The sequence below is a fragment of the Struthio camelus genome, chromosome 6, assembly GCF_040807025.1.
Source record: "Struthio camelus isolate bStrCam1 chromosome 6, bStrCam1.hap1, whole genome shotgun sequence".
In the NCBI taxonomy this organism is placed as follows: Eukaryota; Metazoa; Chordata; class Aves; order Struthioniformes; family Struthionidae; genus Struthio; species Struthio camelus.
Window position 1 is genome coordinate 32,993,530 of NC_090947.1, and position 9,424 is coordinate 33,002,953.

Below are 9,424 nucleotides of genomic sequence, written 5' to 3' on the forward strand. Positions count from 1 at the left end.
GTTTAGGATATTTTTTTTACAGGAAGTTTTACATCTTCTCCTTCCACTTGCATTGAGGAAGGAAACCTGTAGCATGTAGAACAGATGCAATGCTACTGTCCCGGGGCTCTTCCAACATACACATTCTACTTTAAAAATTATACCCCACTTTCCTCCACTCTAGCCACCACATTTAAATTATCTTCACCATGTTTCATTATCATCTTCATCTGCAGACAAACCAGCGCAGGTCACAGCCTCCTCAGTCAGCTGCCCTAACACAGCTACTCAGGACACAGGCTGCAGAGAGACAGGTCATTGCTGCTGATGATGACTGCTATAGGCAACTGCCAGTGCTGCCGGCCTTGCTGCGCCAAGCTTTCTCCACCACCTTCCTGTACCTACTTCCAGCCAGTAAGTTTGATTTTTAAACAGCTTCCAAACTTGACATTACTTCTTCGGTGTAATATTTATTTTGTGTGTGGTTAGCTATAGCACAGCAATTGTGTAAGTAGCACAGCAGTGCAGTTGTACCAACAAGCCTTCTCTTCCATCGTTCTCAGGACCTAGTTGCACGCAAACTTCAGTGTAAAATTAGTTCAAGGTACATTAGACAGACATCTCCTTGAACCTTGACTTTTCACAACAAAAACACCTCCCTCAAGAGACCTCCACCCTAACAAAATGCAGCAACTTTTCAAATATAAAAGCTACCAGGCATCAAGCTCTCAGTTGTTCACTGTTACTGGAAGGTAAAATATTTGAACTATTGGGTTTACCAACTGGACAGCCTCGTGCAAGAAGTTCAGCCCAAAGACAATGGCACCTAGAGATAAAGTACTACAATGACTAGATGCAAGTCTCATCTGCAAGGAGCTGAAAGCTCAGGCTCTGCATAAAGGGTGGAAACTCTCAGCCTTCTATCCCCTCATTGCCCTCTACAGGTTGGGGTTTTTTTTGTTTTTTTTTTTTTTTTGCTTCAGCTATTATGGCTCTTCCCTGCCCAGAGGGGATTTGCTATCAGGTCTTCACAGAGTATGAAAACACTCACAATGAGCTCAATTAGATCTACTCTTCCCCAGATGTAGAAGTAGTGGTGGACAAAGCATCAGTACTGACAGCCTCTTTGTCGTGCAAACCCTAGGGGAGAATGAGGTGGCAAGTAAACATCAAGTGTCCTATTTGAAGAGGAAAGCACTTTTTTTTTGTTTTTGAGCCAAAGGCAGTTGGCAGGAGTTACCCACCCAGCAATTAACAAGAGGTCTCTCCCTTTCGTTGAGCTGTCTCCATAGGTAGGCAATAGTGTTTCTTTAATGTCCAGGAATTTTTCACAATCACTATGATTGTTTTAAATTAGTAATTAGCGTTAGCTTTCTACTTCAGCATCCCCTTAACCCAAAGATGTCTTTTAGATTTCCAGCCTGACAAGACTCACGCTTTGTTACTGATTAGCTGATGGGTCAGCCTCGTGCTTTCCTCAACGTACTAGGTGCCTCTGACTGCCCTTCATGCGGTTTCTTTCTAATCCCCCTATGCAGTAACTTTACCTGTGTCTCAGACAGGGTGGCCACCACAGCACACTACAGGTACTTGGCAGGACAGCCTTGCTGATACACAGTGCAATCAAGTACTGCCCATGTGGACGCAGCTTCCTTGCTGGAAGTGTTATTAGGTCTTCAGTGTAGGGTTTCCTCCTCCACTAAGGAAGTTTTTGCTAAACTTCCTACTGTTCTTGGCAGTTCACTTTCAAGAGACCTACTACTGGCTGAATGCTTGCTAGCACACTGCTAACAGTAATTATTTTTTAAACTTGCTTGGAGTGAGTGTATTAAGGGGTTTCATGTTTAAAGCACAGGCTGGAACCAATTCATGCTGATGCCCAACTTCACTGGCATGAGATTTGAGGCAATTTCTAGAATGAAGACACCGCAAGATTTCCAGGGCTTACACTAAGGCCTTCTAGCCCCCATACAATCCTCCTACAACAGTCGCTAGCCTGAAAAGTTGCATTACATCACTCTGGGTTAGATGAGAGATAAGCTTTAGCTAATAGGAATTCTTTTGCCTCAGTAATTGAACACCTCATACAGAGATAGCAATTTCACTGAGGCATCAACCTTCAAAGACTCCCCACAATAAAGAGGTTGCAGCAAATCAAAATCACTTGCAGGCTTAAGACTGGAATGTGACCCCAACACCTCACACTAATGGCACCACCTCACTGAGCAGGAGCAACTCTTCAGGAGTAGGGTAAAAAATAATGAGTTTTCATGCGCTTTGTTTTCCTAATATAAACCCTATTTGAAATTAGTTTGGTTTTAACTTTGTCTGATACCAAGGACAAACCTAGAATGAGCTTTCAAGGTCTCCTTCCATTTTAACAGTTTGAGTGCTGAGATGCAGATCTAAGTCCTACAAGTTAGGAGCTGCTCTTTTCAGATCAGTTGCCCACGAACAACACTGTGCAACCCCCTGTTGTAGGCCTCCAAGGTACTGTACTAGAAGTGATTTATTAGGGGCCTACTGTACCACAGGACAAAACCCTATCCACATAAAAGTTTATGTTGTAAATAGTACACAAGTTTTGGTTTTGCAGCCACAAACATGTCCCTTTTTTTTCCCCCCCTTACCTCTCATTCTCAGATCTAACCATACCGTAGAGCCTGCAGACTCCAGTTCTGACACCTGCGGGAATCTGGCCAGCAAACAGTATAGTACTGGCTCTCTAAGACTCCCAGATCATATTGGTATAGTGCATCAAAACAAAACTACTTACATGCCATTTTTACAGTGGTGCTCAGCACACCAATCTTGTACTCAGGCTTGCCCTCCTGTGCCCATCTTACATCCTCCCCCACACGCCTGCTTCAGCAGGGGGAAGGTTTGACCATAAGTTACCTGACTCTCACCAGCACCTCCTCACTCTGCTCTGCAAGGTGTCAGAGCAAAGGGTGGGCAAGGTCTCCAGAGAGGCTGTGGTGCTGCACCCCAGGAGAACTGAAAAAGTACCCAGCCCCCTTCCTACTGCAACCCCAAGTTCAGGAAAGAGCTTCACAGATTCAGGCCCCAACCCCCTCCTCCACACTCCAGTGGCAAGACTGGATCATCAGGAAAAAACACAGGGAAAAGAGGAAAAAACAACTTCCACCTATTGCCTCATTTGTCTAAAAAGATTAGCAGTAGTGCAAGGCTTTGAAGTAAAACATTACTGAAAATTAAAGCAGTGTCACCCATCACTTGTCAGATTGCTAGCAGGACAAGTGGTTCCACAGCATGCGTGAGAATCTGGTAATTCCCATTTGTATTGCAATAACTGAAGGCTAAGATTACTAATTTAGCTGATCCTGAAGACAGAGAACATCTCTCAAAGTATGCGACCTGCAGAAAAGGGTGGGAGAATACCAAGAACTTCATATTTTATGGACAAGAACAGAGCAGAAACTCAGTGTCTTTCCCAGAGCCACTGCAAAGCAATGCTCCAGTGGCAGTAGAAACTGAAGGCAAGGGAACTTCTCAGGGGAAAGGAAAATAACCCATACCACCACATGCTAGGTATAAGATCAGGATAATCTAGTTTTAAAGAGATCAGTGGGTTTGTGATATAAATTCTATACTTCTGCAAATCCTCCAGGAGCTTGTTATCCTTACTAATGTATAACTAGCTAGTGACACAGAAGAAATAGGTTAGAAGTTTTTGTGTACGAGTCCAAGCAAAACTACCCCAGAGGCAAGTGCATGAGGCAAGCGCTAGTAGTACAGTGACAGATGAATGGAAAAAGAATACACAGGATTGTATCTTTGGTACAAACCCTCCAAGGGCATTGAGTGCCCACTATGGACCTTTCAGTAAGATTTCTTCCCTCTATCTCCCACAAGGCTTCCTCCAAGCATACAAATGTACTTTACACAATCTTAACACAACACGTATCATATGGGAGCAAAGAGGAAATAACCTCCATGTAGCCTACATCTCACACTGTTCATACATACAAAAAATTCATAACGTGAAGCAGATGCGTTAACACTACAGACAGAAGCACCTCCAGTTAAGACGATGACTTAAATACATACTAATGAAAACAACACTCACGCTAAGGTGCCCGCTCATACAAAAACTAATCATAAACCCAAAACCGAACAAAAAAAGAACTTAAGTGGACCAGGACAGAACTTTCTATAAATTGACTGTGGGATGTAACAGCAGCAGTTCATAAGTCAGCAGTTTTAGAAGTAGTTTATTTTATTCTCTTGGTCTCTCTTTTCAGAGCCTCAGAGATGGGCTTCAGGCCTCCTAGCTGATGGGTTCAGATGCCGATGCCCACCTTCTCCCCACCACTCCAAATCAAACGTATGCATGTGTGTGCACGCACACTTCTCTGACAAAATAGGACTCTTCACACACCATTACTCCCCAGGGCTGCCAGCCCTCATTGAAACTGTTGGCCAACAACAGGAAAACTCCCAGCAGCAGCAGAAACATTGACAGGGGCGCATTCAGTCAACAGCAACGAACCAGCACCCAAGACAAGCTCAGCCACACAGAGGGAAATGACAGGTACTCTACTGGGCTTGGGCATAAGCAGATCCTAGGCAATCTGGCATTCACAATCACACCTAAGCAGATGGCAGGAAGAAATCCCCAATACAGGCACAGCAAGGGATTGCAGAAAGCCACCACTACATTAAGATTTATAAAAGGGCAGAGTACAGGACAACTAGGAGCAAAAATGACCATCAGTGATACCATTTATTGGGCTGAGCTCTACTGGCAATACATAATAGACAAGCACATGCCAGGGCACTTAAACTCATAGACCAAGAAACTGCCTGCAACACAACGGGTAGAGAGAGAGGATCTGAATCCTCCATTCTGTTCAGCATCACCTTGAAGCACAGGTCACAATCAGAGTCCATTTGGATCAGATCTTTACTTCAAGAAGTCAGCATCATTTCAATTTTGCTTTCTAAGACAGCTTGGAATCTGAACTATCTACAACCAAAGTTTATAGAGAGGACCGCCAACCTAGATCTAAAACTGAAAAACTAGGAAATGCTGTCCCAGGGACTGGCTGGTTAGACTGTTTATCCTGTTATTTTGCTGACATGGAAAACAAATAAGAGATTTTAAAACGTGCTCACGTCCAATAAACTAACGATGATGCTTTTCTAACAATCAGTTTTGCTGCTCTACTTAGCATACTGTTTCTAGATGCAGAACGGACATCTCTGTCCTCGGGGAGCAGAACATGCAGAGATTTGATTAAGTGGTACAGTAGGAAATGAGGTAAGTTCAAACACTAAACATGAATTGAGACCAAGCTCTTGGAAATCATCTGCGGCCTACCAGACCACAAAACCCACTTGTTGCCCTCCTATAACTTGAGCAATTAGAACTCCATCCAATTCATTTGTTTTTCTGGGTTCTTCTTTTGTGGGAGGGCTAATCCTGCCAAAGAGAGATGAAGAAAGTAATCTCTCCTGTTTATGACAAAGCCAGATACTTACTACAGTGCAGAACGCCAAGGAACACACACGCATGTTTAGTTCTTCAGTACCCTGCTGAGCAAGAACTCTTAAAGAGCTCACATCGGAGCTTCAGACAGCTTTGAAGACCGATAACAGGTTGGCCTGATAGACAATACCCAAAACACAGAGTTCCAAACAAACATGCAATGCAACCTGAGCTGCAACAGTACAGAGGCTGGTGAAAATGAAAAAATTGAGTAGAGCACTACACGAAACATACATCATTAAACCCCAGGGCAATGATGCAGCTGTTTGCATAGTAAGGCTGCCACAGACACCAATTCTCCACCAAGGAAAAAGCTGATTGCCTTTTCTCACAGTAGCACTGTTTGCTTGCAATTTACTGAAGTCACAGCCTGAAGAAGTTAAGACAAAAATGGTCTGTTTTATTAACTCAACTGAGAAACTTTCATATATTGGCCAGTCTTTTTATTATTTTTAAAATATATACTAGCAAGAGGTGTTTGAAGGTGCACTGGCCCTGTCAGAAGCCAGGCAGAAGCTTCAGTTACAACCGCCAGCCGAGGATGTGTTAACAGCAAGCCTCCTCTGCAGGCAGGCCAAATAGATTTCAAACCCTACTCTAGGCAATGTCCAAGATAAAGAGACTCCACTGACACACGAGGAGTCTCTTTATCTTGGACAAAGTCATCTGAGGCCAGAAGAGTACCAGTAATAGTAGTTCACAAGCTTCAAAGCCACATTACTCTTACAAAAATCTGCCTGCATAATGAAATGGGGGGTTGTCATTTCTTTATCCATCTGAACATTCTGTGCCTAGCCTGCTTCATGCTTTCCCTTATAACGCAGTATGACCTGCCTCTAATACACAGACCGTCGAGGGCAACTAGAACTCCTACCAAAAGCAGCTTTACAGGATGTCCTCTCTCAACCGCTAACAACTAACAGCCCTGACTGAATCACTGATGAATAGAGAAGGACCGACTAACATACAGGAGGAAGAAAAATCACTTCCGATTGAATTTTGCTATTTATCTGGTTTTCATAACGCTTAAGCTGTAGCTCAGATTTAAAATGCCTACATAACTACAAAGACTACTTATTTTGGAGCCCTAGCTCGTTTACAGGCACTCTTTGCAAGTGTCCCCTTAGGGAATGTCACATGAACTAGAGAAACTTATTTCAATCTCACAGGCATGCTGCTGTCTCACTTTTAGCATTGCAAGTTATCAGCCAAGCGAAGCAAGGCCAAAGCATTTAACTTGGTGACATTTTTCGTCTTGGAACACAGAAACTTTTGAAAATCATCTGATTAATTCTAAAGATTTCACAGGAATGTGGCAGGCATCAGTGTGAAAAAAGACCCTATTTATTTTGACTATGATAAAATAAAGACAGAAGTGCGACTACGAAACACAGAGGGAAGATCACCCGTGGCAACACAGCCAGTCATTACTATGCCCCTCTGGTAACTTCCAGGCTCCAGTCACACTAACTGACAGGGTTCAACAGGGAAAGCAAGCAAAAGCTGGATGTTGCCAAGCTAGGAGCTCAGCGCAAAAGCTTGCTTCCTGCAGCAAGCTACGCTCCTGTGGTAGGAAAAACCCTGAATGTTTTAGTACTATGGTTTCACCCTGCACTTGGTTTAGTCCATCGCCCTAGCAAGATCTCACCCCTACTGGAAATTCCCAAATATATCCAGTTGCAGCCCTCTCTCCAGTTGCAACTCCCTCTGAATGAGGCTCAAAATCCCACACAGAAGCAAACTCTTGAACTTCTGGTGCCTTTTGCAAGATCTAGTGTGGCAACTACCAAGCTAAACAGCGGACTCGCATCATTTGGTATCGAGCAGACACTGCTTTTGTTCCTCTTCTAACAGCACCCAGGAAGCATTAGCAGGGATAAATAATAGAAATGTAACCGCTAAAACATTCAGAGAAATAATCTAGACTACTTACAAACAAAACAGACTGCGTTGTACTTGTACTAGAGACTAGTATAAGTGGAGATCACAGCTCTGCCCCGCCAACACCTGCTGGGGCACGTGCTTCTTTTCTTGACTCCATCTCTCTTACTAAGGAACACTGCCTTATGAAGCAAGTCTGCAAGGAACAGAGATCCACCAGTCAGAACATGACCCTCACACCTGCAAAGTCTCTGCTCCGCTCTACCCCTCGCTTCTTATACGACCTGGAGCATGTCACTTTGCCTCAGTTTCCCACCTCCTTTCCAGAAAGCTGAGGTGGGATCTTCCCTTCCCTCACAGATATCTGAGGACACATACAACACTGAAAACACCTTAAGCATACACCATATAGGTATGTAACGGGAACACCGATAAATAATTGCATTCTATTTTATTCACGCACAGCATCTCTCTCAAGCATTTTTACAAGACTGGGATAATAAGCAAACCACCTCTTGATACAGGCGCAAACTCCCAGCCCTGATCCAGCATGCATTAAAGATTCTGATGGAAATTAAATAAACCACAAAGAGGGCTGAATCCATCCAGATGAGCTACTGCTCCGCAAGACGGTTTTAAAAACACAGCAGCCTCAAGAACTTAACTATAATCTTAGGCTCCTGACCGCAACACGGGTTACGTTTCATCTTTCTTCACGTAGTATTCCCCTGCTACCGATGCTAACCTCCTCTTGGCTGCAGCTGGACCGAGCAGGGCCAGTGGTGGCGCGGGCAGCACCGCCGCCGGCGCGGAGCTCGTCCCCGCACCGCGCCCGCTCCCACGCACCGCCCGGCGGCCCTTGGCCCTCCGGGCGGGGCAGCCCCAGACCCGGGCGCGGCGGGCACAGGGAGGGCTGCGCCCCCATGAACTCGGCCAGCAGCGGCGCCCGCCCCGCGACCTGCGGGAAGCAACAAAGCGCCGCACCGGGCGCTCCGCGGGCAGCGCCGCAGCCCCGGCGGGGGGGGGGAAGCGACCGTTGGGCGCGAGACCGGCCGCGCGCCGCCCGGCACCCCGCGCCCGCCGCGGCCGTTACGCCAGGCGGCAAGACCGCGCGGCAACGCCGTTATTTATTATTTGTTTTCTTCTCCCCCCGCCTCCTCCCAAGGAGCCGCGTTACCGGGGGGGGGGGGGGGCTGGGCCCGCCCCGCGCGGCGGGCAGGCCGCCGAGCCGCACTGCCCTCGCCTGGGGGCGGCGGCGCCACACAAAGCCCCCGGCCGCGCTGCCCGCCCCCTCCTCCCACCGCGGCACGGCGCCCCGAGCCGAGCCGCCCCGCCCCATCCCATCCCATCCCATACCGCGCCGTATCGTGTCGTGTCGTGCCTTGCCGGCGGCGGGCGTTACCTGGCGGCCGGGCCCGGCGGCGGCGGCGGGGCGGGGGCCGGACGGCGCTCAGTGCCGGCGGCGGCGCCCGCTGCGCTGCATGGCTGCGCCCGCCCCGCTGCCACGGGAAGAATGGGAGCCAGCGCGCAGGCGCCGCCCGCGCCCAGCGCGCACGCGCGCCGCCCGGCCCGCGCCTCTAGAAGGCTCCCGGGTCAGCAGCGCGCATGCGAGCGGCGGGAACGCGCACACACCTTCCCTCTCCCCCGCGTACTATAGAGTGCTGGGTGAAGGCTAGAGGGGAAACGCTTCCCCTGGGTCTCTGTGGTAGTCGAGAAACGATGAGGTCAGTGTGCCCACTGCGCATGCGCGCGGCGGCACCCCCACCCGGCCGTCCCTGGAGGAGGAGGAGGGCGGGGAGAAGCCGCGACGGGCCGGCACCGGGGAGCGCAGCTTTGGGAAGGCGGGGGGAAACCCTTCCCGGGTCCACCGCATTCACTTCCGGGGCGAGCCCGGTCTTGTTTTTTTTTTTGGGGGGGGGGGGAAGTAGCTCAGTGGCGACGGCCCACGCTGGGGGGTCCGCGCGGAGCGGCCGGGCCGGGCCGGGCCCGAGCTGCTGCGGAGCCAGCGCTGCGTGCGACGGCGGCGGCGGGAGCCCGAGCCCCCGCGGGACG

General features: G+C 48.4%; 1 protein-coding gene across 1 annotated transcript in view; it reads right to left on the reverse strand.

The window, feature by feature from the left end:
- Positions 1-8,870, reverse strand: part of CLASP1 (cytoplasmic linker associated protein 1) — a 191,659-nt gene extending 182,789 nt beyond the window's left edge. The window contains exon 1 of the mRNA XM_068949030.1: positions 8,729-8,870. The gene's annotated coding sequence lies outside the window, so the exon portion shown is untranslated. The remainder of the gene's footprint in view (positions 1-8,728) is intronic.
- Between the last annotated feature and the right edge of the window lie 554 nt (positions 8,871-9,424).